Source organism: Mesocricetus auratus, unplaced genomic scaffold, assembly GCF_017639785.1.
Source record: "Mesocricetus auratus isolate SY011 unplaced genomic scaffold, BCM_Maur_2.0 Super-Scaffold_100020, whole genome shotgun sequence".
Classification (NCBI taxonomy): Eukaryota; Metazoa; Chordata; class Mammalia; order Rodentia; family Cricetidae; genus Mesocricetus; species Mesocricetus auratus.
The window spans coordinates 19,297,101-19,322,706 of NW_024429201.1; the positions used below are offsets into that span (position 1 = coordinate 19,297,101).

General features: G+C 43.3%; 1 long non-coding RNA gene across 1 annotated transcript; it reads right to left on the bottom strand.

The window, feature by feature from the left end:
* Window positions 1-25,606, bottom strand: LOC110339552. The gene is made up of 4 exons (XR_005869871.1): window positions 25,479-25,606; window positions 2,587-2,685; window positions 1,937-2,014; window positions 1-896 (listed from the first exon to the last, which is right to left on the bottom strand). It is a non-coding gene; the product is annotated as an uncharacterized LOC110339552 (long non-coding RNA).

Below are 25,606 nucleotides of genomic sequence, written 5' to 3' on the forward strand. Positions count from 1 at the left end.
GGCAGGTTGGTTCCGTTGCAAAAGAATGAGAGATGAAATCACTGGACAACGATACTGAGAAAGAGAGTCAAATGGTGGGACTCAATGGGAGATTCAAGATCTTTATAGGCAAGTGTCAGACAGACACGGTGAAGGTGTCAGGTGCAGTTTCTGATGAAGACTTCTGATTAAAAATTGCTGTCCATGAGTGTTCACAGCAGCATCGTTCACAACAAGCAGAATGTGGAGCAACCTCCATGCCCATCAGGTGACGGGTGGATAAGCAAATGTGTAAAGTCGAAACACTGCAATAAACATTGTGTGACCAGAGCAAGGAATGGGGTAGCAGCATATCTACAACACACATGTAGAAGACACCATAGCTAGAGAATTATGTTACATGATTCCCTGGTAGGAGATATATATCTGGAATACACACAGCTACACAACAGGTGCACTAGAGGCTGATGCAGGTGAGACTGTGAACGGACATGGTACTTCTTGTAGGGATGTTAGGACTCAGGTAGAATCAACGTGTTGTGATGGCTGTGTAGCTATATGACCTTACTGAGAATCATCAAATTGTATAGTTGAGGTTTTTTTAGACAATGTGATATTTTTATTAATTGTTTGGGAATTCCATACAACTCATCCTGATCACACTCACTTCCTTTTCCTCCCAGGTACACTCTCCCATTCTTGCAATCTCCCCAAAAACAGGAAGAAAAAAAATACACCAGGTCCAGTTTGTGTTGCCTGTATTCTCACAGAAGCATGGTGGCCGGGCCTCCTGGCGGGCTGAAAACATAGTCCTGTGTCTGCGGCAGCCAGGGTCCCACACCTGGAGCTGCTGCTGCATCTCTGGTTCCAATCTCTCTGCCAGGCGCGCCGCTCCACTCAGCCATCTTTTTCCATTGCTATGAAAGCCCCAAGCATTATTTTTAAACGGTAAATCTGATGTGTTGGATTCACCCAGCATCAACCAAAAATAAGGCAAAATGGCAAATCTTAGTGTCTTAGCCTATCCTACAAGGCCCCGTCATGAAGTTCTTATCTGCCTTCCAGACTGGCTCTTTATCAGTCCTTCCGTGTCCCCACATATACGGTCCAGGCATACCCTTTGACCCTACTCCCTGGGCATGTTTCCCTTTCTCCTATTAAAGGAGCTCTCTGTCTCTGTCTCTGTCTGTCTCTGTCTCTGTCTCTCTCTCTCTCCTCTCCCTCTCCCTCTCTCTCTCCCTCTCTCTCTCTCCCTCCTTGCCTCCCTCCTTCCCTCCCTCCTACCCTCCCCCACCCCCATCTCTGTGTGTGTTAGTGTGTATGTGTTATATGTATATGTTGTGGATAGGCTTCAGTATGCAAGTACCTGTGCCCATGCACACATGCATGAAGCCCAAATCAGGACATTGGGACCTTTCTTTATTGCTGTCTACTTTATGAGCTTAAGACAGTCTTTCTCACTGAACTGAAATATCATATCACCATTTTGGTTAGGTTGGCTTTGCTAAAGAGTTCTTGAGATCCATCTGAATCTGCCCCAATGATGTCCAGGTTACAAACACAGACAGCCATTCTGGATTCAATGCTGAGCCCTTACGCTGAGCAGGGGTTCTTAGCATCTCAGTCATTTTCCCATGCCCAAATTCCATGCTTGAAATGGGTGATTCTGTGGTATGAATGTTACACCTCAATAAAGCTTTCAATAAACAGAGATTACTATCTGGCAGTATTGTCATTGTTCTGTGTTTTCAAGGACTACCTCCTCTATGTAGTGGTTATATGTATTTGTTCTATTTTTCTTTCCTGGTAGGCACAGTTGCATTAGATGTTACTAACTGGGTGAACGACTAGAGACTTGGTGTCCTGGGGCCACAAGGGAGGGTTAGAGAGGAGGCGTTGCCTCCCCCACCACCCACTGTTCCTCCAGGTGTACTGTCTCTCCTCCAATTGTAAGCACCTCATCGTTCTCCAAGTTCAGAGGGGGTTGGTATCATGATGGATACTGGGGCTCCTGAGTTTCTGGAGTGAAGACTGCCTGGCAGAGGAGCAGAAAACAGAGTGACTTCCAGTGAGGGAATGCTGGAAAATAGCAGCAGCCACACAGCCCTGAAACCAATGTGGGATAACAACTCCAGCTAGCAAGAAAGTTTCTCATCCCCTCATCTGACTTTATTTCTTCAAGGCAGATGGTTCTGAGTTACTGTGAATAGCCACACATTTGCATAATGGCTTTTCCTAGTTTTTTCTGGTTTGTTTTATTTCTATTACCTCCCCCTAATTGCTTTGGAATAACACTGTTATTTCCAGCAAACTCCTCTTGTTAGGAAATGGTGCAAACATAAAAAACATTCACCCAGGCCAGGAGTCACAAGTGGACCAAGGACGGTAGAACCCAGTGAGAGGAGTAAAGTTGCCATGCCTCCCACCACGGCAGAGGAAGCTGGGGGGCTCAAGCTGCCATGCCTCCCACCACGGCAGAGGAAGGAAGCTGGGAGGGGGTTCAAGCTGCTGAGGGCCCCCCTGGGGCTCCAGATAGAAAGTCATGAAGCACAAGACACTGTCTTGGGAAAGTCAGTGAGTTTTAATACCACCAGAAGGAAGACTTACCAGCTTCAGAGATGGAGTCACCTTTGACATGAACCAACAAATGTCGAACTTGCTGCTTCTCTGCCATTTTTGACAGGGCAGGATCAGCTAAAAGGTAGCCTGAGGGGAGGGATGATTTGAGTTGCAAAATGGTACATAGCAGTGGGTACATTGATTGGTTTCCACCTTGGGTAATCCACACTTATTACTTTGGCTAAACCTGTTAATGGTGGCCTAGTAAATGGGTATGAAACAGCCCTGCTTCCAAATAAAGAAAAGTTGATTGGGTTGGTTAGAAGTTCTACGCCTGTCTGACTAACTTACTGTTCATTGTTGTGATGAAACATCATGACCAAGGCAACTTATCAAAGAAATCATTTAAATGGGGGCTTTCTTACAGCTACAGGGGTTGGTCTAAGGTCATCATGGCAAGAGCATGGCAGTAGGCAGGCAAGCATGGCACTGGGAGAACATCCATCCAATCTGAAAGTTGTAGGCAGAGATGGGTGGGTGGTAGATGGATGTGGATGGATGGATGGATGGATGGATGGCTGGATGGATGGGTGAGTGGATGTATGGGTGGGTGGGTGGGTGGATGGATGGATGGATGGGTGGGTGGATGGGTGGGTGGGTGCATGGGTGGATGGATGGATGGGTAGATGGGTGGGTGGGTGGGTGGATGGATGGATGGATGGATGCATGGGTAGATAGATGGGCAGATAGAGAAAGAGAAACTGGGGTTGGTGTAGGCTTTTGAAATCTTGAGTTCACTCCCAGCAGCACACCTTCTCCAACAAGGCGACGCTTTATAATCCTTCCCAAACAGTTCTAATAACTATAAACCAAGCATTCAAACATATGAACCTATGGAAGTCCATTCTTAATTCAAACTACCATGCTGTTTATTTTATTTTTGAGACAGGGTTGCAGCTTGTAACTGAGGCTGACCAGGAACTCACTATGTAATTCAGGCCAGCCTGAGAACTTGCAATGTAGCCCAGGTTGGCCTAGAATTCACTATCCTCCTGCCTCAGCCTCTGGAGTACTAGGATTACAAGTGTACACTACTATACCCACCTCCTGGGCCTGTCTTTAGAAAGATGTTATTTTCCATCAGATACGTGAATGTGGCCTAGAAACTTACTGATTTTAAGCAAATATATTCCCCAAATCAAAATGGTGAAAAACAATTTAAGTAATATTTAGCTTTTTTTCCACATGCCACTGAGCCTCCTGGTTCTGTTACAAATCTCTGCTATCAAGGACTGAGACTGAACCTCAGACAAAACAAGATCAGAGACATCACCCTTCCCCTTTGTTACATGGCACAATAAAGAAGGGGTTGGGATTGTGAGCGGAATTCAGTATTGCAGCTTGTAAAATCTAGGCGAAGTTTTTGCAATCTGGGGTAAGCTAACACAAAAATGCAGCCTGATTTGCACTCAAGGAGGCTATAGTGCATGGCTGGCACTTTGGAATATTAGTTGTTTTGAAATGAAGGCAGTAAAGACACGACACTTGCTTGAAGGGCTCTTTTGACCTCTGCCTTCTAAGTAAAGAGAAAAAATCTTTAATGAAAAAGATGCCCTCCTATACCAGGAAGAGGAGGATATTCTTATTCCCGGATATGGAGAGTCAACATTGACATGAGTCTGTGAAACACACCTACTGAAATAACCTTACCTTCCATAGGTTACCCATCTATTTTCTAATCCTCTCCCATACTTACTGGCCCACACCAGACCCCTATTTCCTTCATCTTGTCAATCTCATGAATTCATCCTTGTGTGTTACACTACAGAAGCCCCATCTGCTTCCTGGGGACTTCATTTCTTTTGCTATAAAACCTCCATGATCACATAAAACTATTCACAAAACATATACAAGTTTTTGTCTGTTTTGTTGTGTGTTTGTTTGCTGTTTGTCTGCTTTGGTCATTGTAATTCTCAGGCCTCACACACAGAACCTAAAGGCATAGGGGAAAATCCTTCCCCTTACAATATAACTCCTAAATTTTCACATGAACAATATTCCCTCCTCTGAATAATTCAAGGGTTCTCAAGAGCCACACAAACAAATCAAGTAGGAAAAAAGAAATCTCTGGTAGTCTTTCAACTTGTTTGTATTCCTGTCTTTGTGTGTGTGTGTGTGTGTGTGTGTGTACCATGAGTAGACTATGCTAACTGCCTCCTAAACAATCAGTTCTTTGAACTCATTAATCGGATATAAGAAGGGAATGTCTGTTCACCTACTAGGTCCTACAATAGGGAGATTTTTTGTGTCCTATTTTCAAGGCAGTATCTTGCTACATATTAAGTCCAGGCTGGTCCACAACTTACTATGTCGCCCAGGCTAACTCTGCATCTTCCAGATTCAGTTGTGGGATAAGAGGCATGAGCTACCATGCCCAGCCGGGATGAAAGGCTTCATTATAATTTCTCTCCTCCAGACAGCATGCGATGGAGTTCTTACGTCTGAAAACTCACAACAGAAAAGAAGTGATTGTGGGAAGGATGTCATCCCTACACTAGGAGATAGGAAGGGAAGGCCGTTTGCTCAAGTGTTTTCTGAGAACACTCATGTCTAAGCAGGTGCTGTGTCATTTAGCTCCAACATTATCCTCCAATTTGCCGTCACTGGGGACTCATAGGAGCCCCTCCCAGGGGTGAACGAAGCCACATGTGTCCTCACCCTTTCATCATCCTGGCTTTCCACCCATCCATTTCCTGCCATGCAGTTCTGGGCCTGGAGCGCCAGGCAGTGGTGTCCTGGCAGCTTTAATTAAGCCAGATGTTGAGCAATCTCAGGCATTGTGTCTGCAATTGCCTCACATTTGCTCTTCAAGCGAAGCCTTCGGGAAGGGTGTTCGGAGCATATTTGGGTTCCCTTAATGAGCACCCTGACAAATGTCTGCCTCAGAGCAGATCCCTGTGTGATCCGCCAGCTCACCAGGTTCTGCACGATCTCTACGGAGAGGGAAGCTTGTGACACAAGGTGGAAAGATGGGAGCTTATCTTGTCAGCCTTTTCCAACTCAGGAGCCCTAAGATGTTACAGGTGATCCTGGGCTGCGAACTCAATATCAGAAGAGAGGGTTTGTTTGGGGCCAGGTGGTGGTGGTGCACACCTTTAATCCCAGCACTCTGGAGGCAGAGGCAGGCAGATCTCTGTGTGTTTGAGGCCAGCCTGGTCTACAAAGCTACACAAAGAGACCCTGTCTCGAGACCCCCACAAAAAAAAAGAAAGAGAGAGAAGAAGAAGAAGAAGAAGAAGAAGAAGAAGAAGAAGAAGAAGAAGAAGAAGAAGAAGAAGAAGGCTTGTTCTAAGCATATTTAGGAATGACCTGTTCTACCCAGAAACATGAAAAAGCAAAAACAAAAAAAGCCTACCAATTGAAGAATGTGTAACTTAGTCTTTTTTTTTCTTTTTTTTGGACAGGCAGGGGCAGTCTCAAGCAGTCCAGCCTGACTTTATAGCAGAATATGATCTTCAACTTCTAATACTCCTTTGTCCTCCCCCAAGTGCTGGGATTATAGTTGTATACCACCAAGTCTAGTTCATGCAGTGTTGGGAGGCTCAAACCCAGGGCTTTGTGAAATCTAGACTAGCTTTCCTCTAACTGAGCCTTGCTTTGGTAGTGACCAGGGTAACTGAATCGAAGTGCACCCTTCTGGTAGCCTATGTTATAAATTTAACAAGCATTTGTGACACGTAAGAGTTAGGGAAGCCTTTAACACCAAAACGTAGATGAAGAAAATCAGCAGCAGTTTAAATCACTATAAGCATGCTTTAACTTGCAGTGGCAGGCTTGATTCAGCAGCCTGGGGACTGTACCAGGGGCTCTGTCATTTTGTCACGTTGCCCAGTGGCCCCAGGTTGGAGAGACATCCACCAACACACGTGCAGAGAAGCAAAGAGAAGGAGGAGCGGGTACCCCCAGCAGGCAGTCTGAGAAGAAAGTCTTTCCTGGGGCCCCCAGGGGACTCCCTCGTATCTCAGTAACCACAGTGAATTCCTGTGGGCTTTCAGTGCTGCTAACAAGCCTGGGAAGTAGAGATTTAGCAAAGGATGTCAGGATTATTCTATACCATGTTATCGTTCCCAGTCATCTCCCCCCACACCAGAATAAAAGGGGGTTGTACAGGGATGAGAAGTGGTGGTGTGGGCCTTTTTGAACCCATAACACAAAATCAGAATTCTACAAAGTGACTATGGACTACATACAAGCTGAGATATATGAAACAAGACAATGGTTTTAGAGCAAACTATGTTCAGAGTTCAAGAACATCACCCAACTTGCAGTTCTTGCACGGTGGCTTGGAAAACTCCTACAAGTCTGCATGCTTACTCTGTGTGCCTAACCCCCATACTAAATAAATGACAAATGTGAACGAATAAAGTAAGAAAAGAAGCCCAGGTGAAGAACGGACTTGATGATTCCCTGCTGGAAATATGGGACAATGTTTCCTGTAGCACTCCAATGGTTTCCAAAAAGCTCCTAAGTTCAGTTACTAAAGTCATTATTTATAAGATAAAACATTTTACTTGCAAAGGTACATCCTTTAATGATAAAAAGAGGAAGTTCTAAAAGCAGACAGATCTGTGTATTCAGACTTCCCACTTACTAGCCTTGGTCAAGCCTCAAGTGTCTTTCTGCAAAACGAAGCTAACGCCAGCACTTGTCCTCTCCATTGCTATGAGTCATGAGAGAGCAGTGAATATTAAACCTAGTCCACTGCCAGGCAGAGTAAGGCCTCCCTGTCACTCCTGGTGGTACTTTGATTTTGACCACATTTTAATTGTTGATTACAGTCAATTTAATTTCTGGTCTGATCTCACCCACTGGTAATGGTGATTTTGTTTTAGTTTGCAGTGCTGGGGATTTGACCTAGTAGAGTCTGACTCATGTGAGGCAAGCCCTCCATCACTGAGATACAGTCCCCACCACACACACCCAACAGGGTTGTCAACTTTAATGCATTCATGCATTGCACCTTGTCATGCCTTTCTGCCAAAACACATAACTTGAAAGATATTCTGGGGTGTATTTTGGTAACCCATTAATCAGACCAAGACTTTATAAAGTCTATGGTAGTGAATTGGATCACATCTGATGGCATCCCAGTATTTCCTAGATGGCATTAGTCACAGCTACTAGCCATAGTGATAGCCCTCCACAGCGTGGCCTATAGGCCCTGGACACAGCAGTTTGAAGCTATCTATGGAACTCCTGAGCGATCTTAATAGTTTCTCCCCAGACTCTCCAAATCTCCACAGAAAACATCTCCTTACCCACATGTTCTTATTTCCATCCTTGGATGGTTTATATTTTTGAGCCCAAATGTAAAAGGAGACCAGTTGCAGTATCAATTTTACCTCCAAGGTTATTGTGAGAGATGCCATGTGTGGTGGCTTATGCCTATTAATTCTAGTACTCAAGAGGCTGAGGCAGGAGGATCACCTATGAGTTCAAAGCCAGGAGTTCACACAGTGCAATTCTGTCTAAAAAAAAATCAACACACAGCCTAGGACACAGCTTATAGACGTGGGCTTGGAAACTCAAAATGGGCAAGAGACTGCCTCGTGTCATTCAGGTGACATATTGTGGTAGCCATGAAAATGTCCCACTCCAATCTGCTACAGGAGCAAAGCTGGATGATGGCTGCAGGGGCTGCCCCTTGGGACCACACTTATGCCAAGTCCATGTATTCACCAAACTGATGCCAGCCACTATGGTGAGAGCACTGTGGCAGGCTTGTTCCCGTAAGATGTTGGACTCATCCAAGGACATTTCCCAGACTTGCCTTGAGCTTTCCCCATAGACCTGCTTGAATCTCTCTGGACACTTCTCTGTGATCTGGGTTTGTGTCTTCTCCCTCCCTACATTCCTCTTTCCTTCCATCTTTCTACAGGTGTTAGCTCAGCATTGCTGTCTGTAGATTCCTTTTGTTTTCCTGCTCGCTCCTCCACATCTAATTCCATCATGGCATCTGCTTCTGGGACAACCAAAATAATACCTTCAACATTTCTTTCTCTACCAGCCAAACATTGCTGCCACTCTAAAAACAAAACACAGCATCTGCTGTTTGTGGGGTGAGACACAGATCCCATTTTCTTCTCAGTCCCATGCTAAGTTGGAAAAGAGAGCCTCGTTTCTTTTCTTCTGATTGGCTAATCAGCAATTACTCCTGTATTTTGTAACTTGGAAGATAGGGACAGCACACTATTCTAGGAATTGGCATTCTTCTTAACCATTGGGATGATGAAATGAGAAATGAAAAGGCATCTTGGTGCTGACGTGGGACTTTTAGGGGACACATGGCATTTGCAGCTCTCCAAGAATGCTGTCAGCTCTTCAGAGACAAAGCAAAGATTTCCCTGTCAGTTCCTGTGTCTTAGACCTCACTGACCTACCGTACTGGTTAGTTGTTTTGCCACCTTGACAAAAGCTAGAATGATCTTTGAGGAAGGAATCTCAATTGAGGGATGATCTCCATCAGGTTGCCAGGCAGGTCCGTAGGCATTTTCTTCACTGATGATTGCTATCAGAAGGCCCATCCCACTGTGGGTGGTGCTACTCCCTAGCAAGTGGTCCTGAGGGATATAAGAAAAGATAGCTGGGCTAATCCTAAGGAGTAAGCCAATTAGCACCGTTCTTCCATGCTGTCTGCTTAAGTCCTTGCCTCCAGGTTCTTGCTTGAGTTCCCTCAGTGATGCACTGTGATGTGGAAGTGTAAGATGAAACAAACTCTTCCCTCCCCAAGAAGACAGCTGTTCTCCAGATGTGAACACCAGACAACCAGAGGCTGTCTGCATTTTTTCTTGTTCTTCCTACTGTATCCCAGTAGTTTTGGGAGTGCCTGGAACATAGTAAGTGTGCTCAATAAATACTCACTGAATGACTATGAACCTGGATGGATCATCCGTTTTCTTTTCGTAGGTTCTGGGTAGAATTCCTACTTGTCTGTAGAAGCTGAATAGATGAAGGTAAGGTACAGAGTGAAGACACGCTTGCAGGTTCCATAACTGAGCAGTTAATGCCCAGTTCATAGCTAAGCCTTGGTTCTGAGACTGCTGAGCTCAGAAGTGACTCTGCCTGGCGCTCTTCTGCCTTTTCTTGTGCAGAACTCCTCTTAGGATCGGAAACTCAATCTTTGCAAAACTCAGATACTTCCTTCAACTCCATCCTCCCTGGAATGCCGCACCTCTACATACATGCTCACATGCACGCTGATCATAGAAGAAAGTGCAGTACAGTTATGGATTTGTAATACGGCAACTCAAAAGCTTTACCATAGCAGAATTCATTTTGACTATGGATAATTAATTACAGCAGCCTTAATGGGAAAGAACTTTATAAAAGTCAAAACACATAATCCAGGTTCTGTAGGACAGCACTCCATCATTCAGGGACCTAGGCTTCTAATTGGTTGCCCTGTAATGCATGGCTTTGTCCAAGTTCACACTATCGTGCAAGATAGATCACTCTAGCTCTAGATATCACATCTGTGTTCCAGAAAGATTAAAAAGGAAAGAGAATGCCACATCACCTTATTTTACAAAACCACATCATCACTTTTTGCTAATATTCCATTGGATAAAACTTTGCTACCTGGCCTGAGCTTTGTCACATGGCCAAAGCTGGCTGCCAGATAGACTGGAAAGAATTTGGATTGTCTTCTGAGTACCCAGTGAAAGTTTTATGACAGTAGGTGAAAAGAACAAACCCTGGGAATACCATCTCTCTATGTTGTCTCCAGTTGCCTTCTAATAAATACTGTCTTCCTAACCTGTTCTCAGGGGCCTTGGCATCCTCCCAGGAGTCAAGGTGGGACTTTCTGAGATCTGTTTACAGAAAACAGACATTCACCCCACACACTCCAAATATGTAGTGTTAGAGTAAGGGTGGTAAATACTGGAGAAGAACAGGAAATTGGAAACCCAGAGTAAACAATGGCCCATGATAATTATTCAGTCTCACCAGGAGACCATGTCATTATTGGATACTCTCAGTGCTACAGAATAAGGCTGTAGTAGGCCAGGCCTGTGATTTCTTTGACAATGCAATTCTCTCAGACAGTTATTAGGCTTCTGACTTACTCTATTCAAGTAAATGCTATGCATACTGACGCTTGGAGAGCTGTGAAATAAACTCATAACAGTCGAGACCTTGTGTGGACATGGGTTTTAAACCTGAGATCTCTTCTCACTGCCCTCAGTATTCTATGTATCCTTGACCCCAGCTTAAGGGCAACTGCCCCCAGGCTAGGTGAGGCAGCAAGATGCTGATAAAGGTAACACTCCTAATCTAATTTTACACCCTTAATTTAATCTTTGCTGCCAGACTGGTTTTCTCTGCCTAGCCGAGACACCTAACTGAAGGCAATGGAGAAAAGCTTGAAGCATAAGCTGAATTCCTTCCTGTGGTTAGCATTCAATTTCTTAATTCTTTCTTTTTAAATAATTTATTTCTATTTTATGTGCATAGGTATTTCCATCTGCATGAATGCCTATTTAAGGGTGTTGGATCCCCTGGAATTACAGTTGCAGACAGCTGTGAGCTTCCATGTGGGTGCTGAGAATTGAACCCAGGTCCTCTGGAAAAGCAGCCAGTGCTCTTAACCTCTGAGACATCTCTCCAGTCTCCCAAGCCCTTCCAACTCCTTCATTCTCAAGTTCAGAGACATGCATTTAACTTCCTGAAGTACATCAAGGAACAGGCAGTGCCTCGCCCAGTTGATCCCACCATGGGCATATGTTTATCCTGCAGGAAGCCATGGGCACCCCACTGCACAGTTGCCTGACTTGGGAGACCTACTCTGGCTCCATATCTTATGTACCAGCAGCACATGTCTTTTGCTTCTGGGGTTCCCTTTGCTACAGTCCCTCTTAAGAGTGTGCCAGGGAGATAGACGTCTAACACCAAGACATGCCCTGCAACTCTGAACCATTACCCGCCTGCCCGGCCACTCCTCTCTCTGAGTGATCATCTTGCCTCAATTATCTTCTCCTCACCAAGTCAGTAAGTCCCAGCTTTAGCAGATACATCATCCAGAGCCTGGACCACCAGGCTCACTGGAGCCTCACCACTTGCATCAACTTTAGTGGGGGAATGAAAAGTCACTCACCAAAAAGACCTGAATATTCCAAACACTTTTTCCTCATTCTCCCCAATTCCTTGCTTGTGGAACCAGTATCTTGTGGTTAGATATGGGCAGTTTCTGTAGTAAACTTCCTTCTACAAACCCTGTGAGTTCTAAAAGGGACATAAATTCGTATTGTGACATACTTAGAACTCTTTGACCTCAACTTTTGATCCAGTTGAACCTCAAAGAATGAGGTTGTTCATACAAAATAATGAAGTTGAACACAACACCGTATGTACTTTTAAAAAAAGCTAAACTTAAGAGCTAAAATTGTAAACTCCTAGAAGAAAATTAAATGCAAATTTACATGACTGTGAATCAGACAATGGTTTCCTATATATAACACATAAAATATAAACAACCAAACAAAAACAGGTTAATTATACACTGAGAAAATTCAAAGCAGTTGTGCTTTAAAACAAGAAAATAAAAAGACAATCCACAAAACAAGATTCAATCTTTGTAAATAGTAGATCATATCTAGTATCCAGAACATGTAAAGAGCACGTATAAGCAACCACATCTAGCTGGGCAGTGGTGGCTCATGCCTTTAATCTCAGCACTCGGGAGGCAGAGGCAGGTGGATGAATCTCTGTGAGTTTTAAGGCCAGCCTGGTCTACAGAGTAAGTTCCAAGACAATCTCCAAAGCTACAGAGAAACCCTGTCTCAAAAAATAATTAAATAAAAAGTAACCACATCTAAATGAGCAAAGTATATGAATACATACTTCTCCAAAGAAGAGGTGTTTAGTTAGCCCCCCAAAAAGGTGCAAAATACCACAAGATATTAGGAGAGGCAATGAGATGCCACTTCAAACCCCTTAAAATGAATGAATAGAACATTGGGGATGCGGCTCTGGTTGAAGTGTTTATTGTCATGCAAGTGCAGGAGCGTAGTTCAGATCTCCACCACCCACAATATTCCAGGCAGATATGGCAGCCTGTCTACAATCCCAGTCTTCAAGGGAAATCTCCAAAGGGAAGGAAGTGAACCTCCCAAGCAAGTTGACCAGCTGGACTAGCTGAATCAGGGAGGGGAGTTCTGGTTTCTGTGAGGACCTGGCTTCAAAACACAAGGCAGAGAGTGACTGAGGAAGATGCTCGATGTCAACCTCTGGCCTCCTCTACACACACACAGACACACAGACACACAGACACACACACACACACACACACACACACACACGCACGCACGCATGCACGCATGCACATTGAATGAGCATCTGCACATACACACATGCATGCACACACATAGTCAGACCTATGCATATGCAGGTGCACTGCACACATACACTCAGAATGAACCTAGACACATCAATAAAAAACAAGTGTTGAAAAAAGATGAGGAAACTGAAAATCTTCTACCTTGCTGGTGAGAATGTAAAATAGTATATAGTACCAACTACCCCACAGCCCAGAACCTCAGCACATTTGCTATGTACAGTACAATGAGGAGGCATTAGCTACTGTTGGTAGGCGATCAGGAGGAAGCTGCAGCTGCTAGTTTTTCCACACAGTGGTCTATTGTCCAAAAGGAAAATTGTCCTTAGCTCTAAGCTTCACCTGGGAAAGGCTTTGTCACTCCCAGGGGTCTGAGGCATTGAGGTCCTTGACATGATCATGCTTATGTCAACAACACATGTTCACTCAGGAAGTCATCCATTCCTTACACACCCACTCAGGGCTTTGTCTGCTCCCCACACATACATATGTCCCAGAAATTCCTAAGTATATACTCAAATAAATTGGAAATTTATGTTTAACCAAATGCCTGTACATGAATACTTGTAAACATCCACAAAAAGGACAAACACCCCAAATGTTCATCAAAAAGCAAAAGACAAATAAAATGTGATGTATCCACATAGAAAAATGTTTTTCAGTCATCAAAGGGAAGGCATGTTACAAGATGGATGAACCTTGGATACATAATGCTCTGTGAAAAATACCAGACATGAAAGGCCACATACTATATAATTATGCTTATATAAAATGACCAGAATAGGCAACCCATAGAGATAGAAAGTAGATTCATGGTTGGCAAGGGGGATTCAGGAATCAAAAATGGTCACTAGTAAGTATGGGACATCTTTGGAGGTGATAGAAATTAGAAAATGATAGTTTTACAACTTTGTGAAATAACAGAAACTGCTAGAGCATATATTTAATAGTGTGTATTTTATGGTATGTTAATTTCATCTGAATTAATTTTTACAGTTAGCGGGGCATGGTAGCATGTAATTGCTATCTTAGTTCTGGAGAGGTACAGGCAGGTTAAACCATCTAGATTAAGTAGTGAATTCAGGCCAATGAAAGACCTTATTTCAAGACCTGGGTGGACAACACCTGGTGTCGGCCTCCACAACGTACAGGAGCACTCACATGGGCGCATTCATGCAAACACACACACACACACACACACGTACATTTTTTAAAGTTAGTAAAAAAATCAGGCAAGGACTGGGCATGTACCTCAGTAGCAGAGTGCTTGTCTAGCATGTGTGAGCCCCCAAGTTTGATCCCTGATATCACACACAAAAACATCAAGCTATAGGGAAAGTCTCTTTCAACTTTCCTGTTATGATGGAAGCAAATTGGCACCAGTGGGCTAGATTTGTTTGAAAAAAATATCGATAGATTCATACTAGAAGCATGTTTTAGTATACATTTTAACGCATGCATCAAGTTTTTTCAGAACCAAAGCACATACCTGCTAGTACGTGAATCATGCCACTTAAAGTCTTGTGATCCTCATGTTCAATTGCTTTAGCAGGTACATATACAATTCTCTTAATCCTGGCTATCCTAGAGCTCACTACGTAGACCAGGTTGGCCTTTAACTTAGAGAGATCCTCCTGCTTCAGCTTCCTGAGTGCTGAAACTAGAGGCAAGCATGACCTATCTGGCCTATTTTATTTTATGTGTATGGGTGTTTTGTCTTCAAGGATAACACATATAACCATATGCATGCCTGGAGGCCAGCAAGGTCAGAAGAGGGCACTGGATGCCCCTGACCTGGAGTTACTGGAACCTGAGCAAGCACTGAGCTCTCTCTCCCATTTGTGTTTTTGAGACAGGGTCTTGCTATGTAGCCCAGGCTAACCTCTAACTTACAGTATTTCTCCTCTCTCTGCCTCTTGAGTCCTGAGGTTATAGGCACCACTCTCCCACATGCCATCACCCTACCCCACCCTACACCCCACTGCTGCCTTTCTCTTGGGGATGGCTCCATTCTCAGATACTCCTTTCCTGACATGGACAGATGACCTCTAGCACCTCCAGATATGAATCGAGGTAACTCCTTTTTGAGTTTTGTTTTGTCTTGTCTTGTTTTTGATTTTTGGTTCTTTGGTTTTTCAAGACAGAGTTTCTCTGTGTAACCCTGGCTGTACTCAAACTCGGAGATCTACCTGCCTCTGCCTCCCCAAGTGCTAGGATTAAAAGTGTTGCCACCATGCCTGGAAAATTCTAAATTATCTTTAATGAAAAGAGGACAATGTTGAAGGCTGCAAAAATCAAGAACAGAATCAACTCTTATAACATTGCTGAATTTTGTAGCACATTTATTGTTATACATCATTATAAAGGCTACCACAGTGTAAAAAATAAAATCAGTACTCAAAGCCAACTTCGACAGCTCATTTCTCACAGTAAAAATGAAACTGGGTCTCCTACTAGAGGCTATCTTTTATTGCACTAGGTTGTTGTAAACACTCTGAATGATAAAAGTAAGTTGCAATTACAATCTATTTTCAGTTTCTGTGTTTTAACTTATTAGTCATACCATTCAATAAAACAATTTATAAAAACATATCCATTTGTTTGCAAGCACATTATAAATAACATAAAGATGCCTTGCTAATTTGATAATTAAATACCATTATTTGTTTGTAAAACGCCAATTAAGTAGGTAGAAATTTACTCTGTTAAACATTCTCTCTCTCTTTTCTCTCTCTCTACACACACACACACACACACACACACACACACACACACACACACCTGACTAACTTGGGTGAGCAAAAAAAATATTATATCAGAATTCATAGAACACTAAGGAGCTCATTTTGCCAAGGAGTCTATCTTAACAGGGAGCTGTGACTATGTAGGGGATCAATAAGTTGGCCACATGGGTGGTCTATGTAACCCTTAAAATGCTTGTAAAATGTGATAATGTGTACCATGTCCATGCCTTGTGACCAAGGAGGTCAGAAGCATAACTTTCTTCTGGAGTGAGGACCTGTAATTCCCAGATTAAGAAACTGATATCCTATGATGAATGAGGACAATTGTACTGAGAAACTTGGAGGACTTGTCGGATGGTCCTGGTCTAGTGTGTGAGGAGACAGCACAGATTCAGGGGATGCCAAAGCCTTTAAGGACAAGAATTTATCGTGCAAACAAACCAGAGAAGTGAACCATGGAGTTACTTATAAGTATTCTCATACTTATAAGTCATGGAGATAGTAAATTAGTCTTCTTCTAGGACACAATTGTCTGCTACTGCATGGAGGATCAGGATTCCCGGAAAAGAGGAATAAGCAAGGGAAGGCAGAATAAGTGGTGAAAGATGGGAAGAACTGTAGTGAACTGAACAGAAGCAGAGAAACCAACAAGCACTGATCCTGGAAATGTGGTTTAAATGAGAAGCATCCCCCATAGGCTCATGTCTTTGAACACCTGGTTCTCATTTGGTGGTGCACTTTGGGGAGGTGATGGAACTTGGAGAAGATACAGCCTTGCTTGAGGAAGGGGAGGGGATGGCTTTGAAACACCATAGCCTGTCCCCACTTCTAGTGTGCACTCTGCTTTATTCTTGTGGTTGAAGACATGATCTCTCAGTTCTCTGCTCCAGCCAACTGCTGCCATGCTTCCCTTACTATTATGGACTCTCCCCCTGGAACCATAAGCCAAAATAAATACTTTCTTCCATAAGTCACCTTTGGTTATGGTATTTTATCACAGCAACAAAAAGTAACTAATACAGGAAGATATTGGTAGGTTAGGCTTTTAACATGGTTTTCAGGGAATGAACAGAAAAGATGCAATTAGTTACAAAAACAAAACAAAAACCTTGAAAATGGGGCTGGAGAGATAACACTGCTGTTAAAAGCATGTATTACTGATCTATCTGAAGAATTGAGTTCAATTCTCAGTACCTATGTCATGTGGCTTTGTACCTCCAGATTCAGGACATATAAAACTTTCTTCTGGATTCTATGGGCACCTGAATTCACACACACACACACACACACACACACACACACACACACACACACCACAATTTACTTTTATTAAGTGCCTGGGAAGACAGAAGTCAAGCTAGATAGTCCATATGACTTTATTAAAATCCACCCACCATGAGTTACTTCTTCATTTTAAGTACTCTGAATGCACCCCACAACTATCAGTAGACTCAATCAGAACAATATTTCCTGTGATCTGGCAAATTGGTTTATAGCCACTCAAGAATGCTGAATTTTATTTGTTCCTGATTCTGCCTTCAGAGCCTCCCTTTGGTATCTTGAAATTGGTTGTAATCATTACACATATGCACGTATATGTATAGAGGTCATCAAGTGCCACAAATTAGGATGTAGTTGTCAAATATTTACTAGCATTCACCAATCACTGCCTAGTAGTGGAGCAGGGGCTGGAAGTGTGAAGCCTTAAACAGGATTCACCATTAGGGAAGCATTTGGGCAGACCAGATAGAAGTAAAGCAACCAATCATGGAGATATCTGAGAAAAGAGTATTCTTGGTGCAGGAAATAGAAATCAATGCAAGGCACCCGATAAAGGATGCCCTTGGTGTTCAAGGACAGCAAAGGAGGTCCATATGGCTAGAGCAGAGGGAAGGAAAGAGAGAGGAATAAGGAAATAGGAGGGAGGAGTAGCAGATGAGGTGGGAGACAGATTACTGGAGGGAGGCAGATTATGAAGGACCTTTAAGTTGATGATTGGATTAGCCTTTACTCTAAGAAAAAAATTAAGAACCACTGGAGAATACACAGGAATAAACTGACATTAGTGGGATTTGGATTTTCATCTTTTACAGTGACATGAATGATAGGACTAGTTGTGGCATGTTCTAGTTTTATTTCTATGACAAGTAAACCCCACTACTGGTACCATGCCTGTTGCTATGACAAATAGCATGACCAAAAGCAATTTGGGTGAAGAAAGGATTTATTTGACTCCCACTTCAAATACTTGTTCTGTTATTTGAGTGACTTCAAGAACTTAAGGCAGATACCTAAAAGAGAAACCCTGAAGGAACATTGCTTGGTGGCTTAGCCACTCATAGGATCATGCTTAGCTAGCTTTCTTATACAACCCAAGACCACATGTTTAGGAATAGTACTGCCCGTGGTGTGCTGGTCCCTCCTACATCAATTAATAGTTAATACCAATTTTTAAATATGTATTTTTAACTTTGGGTGGATAGAGACATTGTGAACTAGTGAATTGTAGCTGAGTCTTGTCTGTAGATAGAAAAAAAGCCACCTGTGAGGTACAATCCAGGGAAGTGCCTACCTATCTTTTCAGATCCTCGCTGAAATGTCAGGTCAACTGATTTTGCTAACTCCTCAATCAAGGCTTTTTTCTTTTCTATTTTTTCTTTATTTTTTCCCTTTTACTTTCTATGTTGTGTCAAGTTGATTAAAGCTAACTAGGACATAGAGGGAACAAGTGATATTATGTATATGAATCCATTAGAATCATTATCTTTAAGCATTGTCTTTGTTCAAGAGAAGAAAGTCCTTTCTGATCAAGATTTTATAATCTCCAAGAAATCATCAAGCTACTTGCTCCATGAAACAATCAGACCACCAAAGATATTGCTCACCAAAGATATTGTGGAGGAAAACGATTCAATGGAGATGCTTGCTCTGACTGGCAATATTCCCATAACCTATGAGCTTGACTACACAAGAAGATATTTCTGTTGTAACTTGATAGCTAAGTTAAGGTAAAAAGTGAAACTAGAGTTTTGTTCATGGACTTTCATATTTTTAACTAGCATGTATTCATTATGCAAAATAATGGGTTTCATCTTGATATATTTATGCATGTATGTCACATACCTGGATGATGCTCTCTCTTCCTCACTCCCTCCATCTTCCAAATAGTCTCCCTGATACTTTCATGTCTTAAAATAATATCTAGATTCCACGTGTGAGGGAAAGCATGCCAAGTTTGTCTAAGTCATCATGATTTCATTCTTCTTTATGGATAAATAAAACTCCATTATATATTATATATAACTTACACACACACACACATACACCACATCACATTTTCATTATCCACACACATACACCACATCACATTTTCATTATCCACATATCTGTTGATAGACATCTAGGTTGATTTCATAACTCAGCTATTGTGAATACTGAAATGAATGTACGTGTACAGATATTTCTGCTGTATATTAAATTAGACTCCATCAACAATATACACAGGAGTGATATAGCTGGTTTAATTTTTAGACCAGAATATTAATGACTTTTTACCCCTGTGGAAATGTTAATGTGTGGAAACGTGAATGTCGCTTTCCGTGGTGCTTAAATTTCAAAGTTTGCAGGATAATGTTCACCTAACTTGATGACTTTATTCTTAAAGAGTTGAGGTTACCAGGCTCACGTTTAGTATTAATGTGAATAAATATGGTGTTATTGAGGATCTTAAAAACCAAACAATGGACCAAAAAGATGTCTTAAAAATTCAGAACCTAGACTGGGTAGTGGTGCTGCATACCTTTAATTCCAGCACGAAGGAGGCAGAGGCAGGTGAATCTCTGTGATTCGAGGCCAGCCTGGTCTACAGTGCAAGTTCCAGGACAGCCAGAGAAACCCTGTCTTGGAAAAAAAAACAAAGTTCAGAATCTTACTATTGGAAAGAATTTCAGGGTGTATCTGGCATAATCCCTTAATTCTGCTACTGAGGAAACGGGTGCAGAGAAAAAAATCACTTTTTCTACGCAGTAAAGATTCAGGACTCAGTGGATGAGATACAATGAGAAATGGATAGCTCTGTTGGTTGTTCTTAACATTGCCAACAAATGTTTCTACCAGTTGGGTGTGACCCGTTTATGGCATCATTGACAGTGCATCCGCATAGCATGTTTTGGCTTGTACTTGAACTTCCCTGAATGTTCCCTAGACACCACCAGTCAGGACTTCACATCCCTGTGTGGAACAGAGCTCTAACTCTGTGTAACTTCCCAGTCTTTGAAGATGACTTCTCCAGTTTCTCAATGTGACAATGCATCTAACTGGTCTACCATGATTTCTAAATGCTGGGTTTTGAGGGAGTCAGATAAGTAAGAATGTTACCCTTTGTTTATGTGGCTGACTATGCTTAGTGGTACTGTAGATCAGTCTTTTGGTGACAGCTAGTGACACTGCAGAACAGGAGAAAGAACAGATGGGTGAATTCATCCTGTAGAGGTTCAGTGAAGCAAAGGTTCATCAACAGATTAATCGTCTGGTTAATCTCTCAAAGGGAAAAGAAGACAAGAATTTGCTGACATGGATAATCATGATGGTCAAACACTGGGGAGGGGTTTGTTTTTGTTTTGTTTTGTTTTTAGACTGGTATCAGTTAGGGACATGCCTAAGAGATAAGATTTACAGACATGAAAAAGCTGCTTTAAGTCTTCATTTTCATCTTTATAAAATTCTAACTCTGTGTGTGTGTATTTTTAACACAGAGACATTAAGAACTAGCGAATTGCAGCTGAGACAGAACACTGACTGAGACAGACAGAGAGAGAGACCAAGAAAGTTGCTGCCTGCCCTTGCAGAGGCTCATTGACACCTCAGGGCTCAGTTGGAGGCAACTCAGCTGCTCCAAGAGTCATTTGCTCTTAGGGTCCCAGAGCCAAGAGCAGGTGCAGGCCACTGGCCTATTCTCCCAGAGGCTGGCAAGAATTACCTTGAGACACACAGAGTGAGTAAAAGCCCAGGAAAAAGACTTTCTTGGATGTTCCAGTAGCCTGTGCCAGAGATGGAGACTCGATGTCAAACAGAAAGACTGTTCTCATGTACTCCAATCCCTCCTTCTTGCCTGTACACACGTTACTTCAGACCCAGAGATGCTGAGGGTACCTCCAGTCCTGCCTTTGTATTCTCTCTGACTGAATCATTTAAGCACTGATGAAAGCCTCTGCCATGGCTGCGCTGTCTTTCTCCCACACTAGAAGATCAGCATCTATCTATCTATCTATGTATCATCTATCTATCATCTATATCTACTTAACTGTCAATCATATATACATCATCTGCCTATGCATCATCTATCTATGTATCATCTATCATCTCTTTATCTATCTATTCTCAGTTATCTTTTCCACTTAATTTAATGTATCATTTCTTTACAATTATAAGAACACTCCCTCTTGCAGACATTTTTCCCCACAAATAAAGTGTACCGACAAACCAGGGCCTTCATCTCTCATTATGCAGAGAGAACCTAGGAGCCCAGGTTTGCCCTCCAAAATGCCAAGAACTAGGAAAGTGCTGGGTCGGAATGCTGCTGCAAATCAGGACCCTCCACCCTCATCCTCCCACAGAGCTCAGATTTCCTGAGCTGACATCAGGGAAGTTTAAGGAAACTAAATAAATGATTGGGGCTGAGGTAGGAAAGGCTCCTGCGTCGTGTTCCGGAAAGGCCCTCGGGAGGCTACCAGGCAGCACCAGATCCTGCTTTGCAGGCTGAAGCCGACTTAATTGCTGGTAATTAAGGCCGGATCTATAGTTTCTGGGCATGCCCAGTGGGGGAGGGGCTGTGTTTCTGGCCTCCGGTGAGCTGCGGGGAAGCAATCAGTGTTCCTTGGAGCTTGCGGCTCCACAGCTCCTAGTGGAGGGGCCTGTTGCTGGGCAGTTTTCAGCACGAGGGGTCTTTGTAACGCTGCTTTCTGAGGCAAGAAACTTTTTTTCCAAAGGAAATCAAGATAGAGTAGAAATGGTTAATCCTTGCGGAGCATTTACTAGAGGTCTGGCACTGTGTTAAGCAGGCTTAATTCTCAAAAGATGGTGGTGGGTGAATTTTTAATTGCTGATGGTAAGATTAGATAATTCACTCAAGATCCACAGTTGGCACAGAATTAAAATCTAATTAATTGGATTCCAGAAGCCCAGCTGTTGGGGTTTGCAGTCTTCAGCCGAGACTGCAATTTGGTAACCTTGTAAGTCTTCAAGGTGTGGCTCCTACATTCTCTTTCTTCTTCTTCTTCTATTAGGTGTAAATGTTTGCAAACATTACCAACATCTTATGCTAGCGGCAATGGTGCTAGAGAGTATCGCGCAGTCTCCACGTCTCCACGCAGCAGGGCGAGAACCACCAACTATGTGATAAACGTTGTGATGAACCTTGTGGTCCTTTCCTTGCCCGTGGTTCTTGCTGCCTGCTGGTGTCAGCCCACACATCTGTGCTGCCTGTGCTTTGTGGACTGCTTTGGTGACCCACTGAGTGTCAGGGTTCCTTCTGAGAGCTTTAAGGAATGGCCCAATGAAGATATCGCTAAAGACTTTATATGTAGAATCTCCACTTACAGCAAGAACTCAAGACTCTCAAACCCTGCAAACTAGCCGTTTAACACCACGATGGAATGGCTTGTGGTAACATTCACCTTTAGAAACTCAGAGTTTGCAGCCACCATGGCTGACAAGAATCCTGTGACATAATCCATCTGAGTACCTTATCCAGCTGGGCAGTCAAAATAAGAGAGCTGGCTGTGTTGCCAGCAGCTGACCCTCAGGAGAAAACGTGTCGCTGTTGCCTGCCTAGCTCCTGCATGTGCTTGTGTATCATCTAAGCTCACCTGCCGCTGTCTTAGAGGGAAAGGAAGAAGCCTTCTTCCACAGTACCTTTTGTGGTTTTGCTCACATTACTTTAAAATACGGAAGTGGCCGCCAGGTGGTGAAGGTTCAAGCCTTTAATCCCAGCACTTGGGAGGCAGAGGCAGGAAGATCTCTGTGAGTTCGAGGCCAACCTGGTCTACAGAGTGAGTCCCAGGACAGCAAGGACAAAGAAATCCTGTCTTGAAAAACAAAAACAAACAAACAAAAACAAAAACAACAACAACAAAAAAGGAAATAGCCAATGAAATTTCAGATTTCTGATAATACAGTCATGGCAGCAGTGATGTGGGTCTGAGTAGCCATTGCCCCTTCAACGGAGGTAGCCTCTAGCTGTTCCCGATGCTACTACTACCTCATCTAAATCCTAGCCTATTTCTGGCCCTCCTTGGCATGCTGAGACTGTGACAGTTTCTCATAAAGCAAAGTACACTGGAGAATGAGCAAGGGGTGGAATAAAGGGGTGGAGTAGTGAGGCTCAGACACACCGGCAGCAAGGACACTTGCACTCATTCTTCAAAGAGGAAAAACTCATTTCTGAGTCCAATTTGTCCTCAGTCTCATCTCAAAGCTCATAGACAAGCAAGCTGACTCAGGGTGGCATGAGAGTCACAGAAATCCCAAGATGCATTGTGGTCCCAGACCGGGTGTCTCTCCTAGTCTGCTTTTAAGAGATTGTTTTTCAGAAGGTTTGGCTCTAAGCTCTGCTGTCTCATCCCGGCCTGCGCTTCCAGCTGGACAGAATCCGTGAGCTAAAAGCTTGAGTCCTCCAGAGAAGAAGGACATTTGGCTGCCTGCAGCTGGCCAGTCTCACCAGCCTGCTTGCTCTGGGGTAACCAAGTGGGAAATTCCATCTGTGTTTCTTGTGGTACCTGTCTGCTCCTGGTACCTGCAGGGTTCAGGTTCATGTCTCCACATCCACAACCCTGCCCATTAAAAGGAGACCTGGGGAGAAGAGCCACTCAAAGGCAAGAGTTATCATGAACTGGGGGTGGGGGGAGGGAGGTGCCGAGGTGCTGTTTGTGACATACATTAAGGAGGCAGGAATGATCTCATAAGTACTCCCTAGGAGGCACAAGGTCAAGTCCTCCCACTCCTCAACACATGCACCGACCTCCATCAGACTCCAGAGGGCTTTGTCTCAGAGTACAGCCTTCTACACATTGGAGGGACAATGAAACCTGGCTATTGACACTGACGGTGACTAGGTTTCCTACTAATGACCTGGAGGGTAGCTGACACGCTCACACTTTGCTCAGCTGCAAGACTCTAGTCTGCTATGTGCATGTTTCTCCTTTTCTCCCAGATTAGTTCTTGAGACTCCCTACAGACTAACTCAAACAAGGCTGCTTCTCCCTCAGCTTGCACCTCAAAGCTTCCTGGAGAACGAGAACGAGCAGAGATAATGTCATGGTCTGAATGTGACATCTCTCCCCACCATTGAACGCTTGGATCCCAGATAGTGATTGTTTGGGGAAGGTTCTGAACTTAAGGAGATGGAACCTAGCTGGAGGAAAAGGGCCATTGGGGCAGGGATTTGGGGATATCTTGTCTCTAGTTTCTTCCTGTCTATCTCTGCTCTCCATTCACCCTGAGGTGACCAATGCTCTCTGCCACCCAATTCTACCACTATGATGTTCTGCTTTAGTATACAGGGCAAAGAGACCGTGGTCTGAACCCTCTGAGACTGTGAGACATGCTAGTCTTCTGACGTGGTTATCTTGTGGTTTTTGTTTGCATTTCCCTAGAAGCTAATGTTGAGCATCTTTTCATGCACTCACCATGTATTTTTGTCTTCTTTGGAGAATATCTATTAAAATCTTTCACCTATCTTAAAGTCATGTTATTTATATTTTTAATTGGATATGAGAGTTTCTTAATATAGTCTATATGTAAGTTTCTTTTAAAAATTTATTTTTATTTTATGTGCATTGGTGTTTTGCAAGGGGTGTTGGATCCCCTGGAACTGGAGTTACAGACAGTTGTGAGATGCCATGTAGGCGCTGGGGATTGAACCTGGGTCCCCTGGAAGAGCAGTCAGTGCTTTTAACCACTGAGCCATCTTTCCAGTCCTATATGTAAGTTTCTTAACTGATAAGTGATTAAACTTCAATACTGAAGTATTATATGTTCTATTATGTGTTCATGAACTTTTAAGTATTAACAGAAATTTTTAAGTTAATTTCCTGTATGAGAAGACAAGCATTGTGATTTGAATTTGAAATGCTCTCTTTACCACTTGAATGTTTGGTCCAGCTGGTGGGGCTATTTGGGGAGGAACTGGAAACTTCAGGAGGTGGGACCTCGCTGGGAAAAGTAGGTCACTAAGGATAGATCAAGACAATATTGTCCCTGGCTTCATCCTGTCACTCTGCCTGCATCCTGTGTCCTGTGGGGTCATGGAATTCATTTGCTACATGCTCCTGACATCAAGATGCCAAGTGACTATGAGCAGAACCCTCCAAAATTGAGAGCCAAAGCAAGTTTGTCCTTCCTTTGACTGCTATGTCACAACTTTTGCCACAGCAACAAGAGAAGTAATTAAAACAGCAATAAGCTTTGTGAAAGGAAAAGCAACACCAAATGGGCTTAGAGCAAAGGCTCCCCTGGGACCAGAGGTGAAGTCCCAAGAAGGCACACAACCACCGGAGGTGGGGATTCTGGCCTATCAGACAGTCCACATTCAAACAGGGAAGTTATATACTGTTCATTTCTAGCACTGACTGACTTTTCATGTATTTCAAACAAGTCTCCCTGGTTAGATAGACTGTGTAACCCTCGTTCCCTCTCCCTTTCCATGGCTGCCAGTATAGTGCCTGGTACCAAGCTGAGGTGGACCAGGTTCCAATGGCTGAGATAAAGCCAGCTTCAGAATTCAGAGCTTTCTGGCAAGAGCCTACCTGTTTCTTCATCCTGGCTGTCACCAACAGCCAGGTGGCTTTCCCATAGTCTTCAGTTGTTCATGTCTGGATGACCCAGGAGGGTAGAGGAGCCTGCTGGTATTGCCAACCAAGGAAGTAAGTGGAGA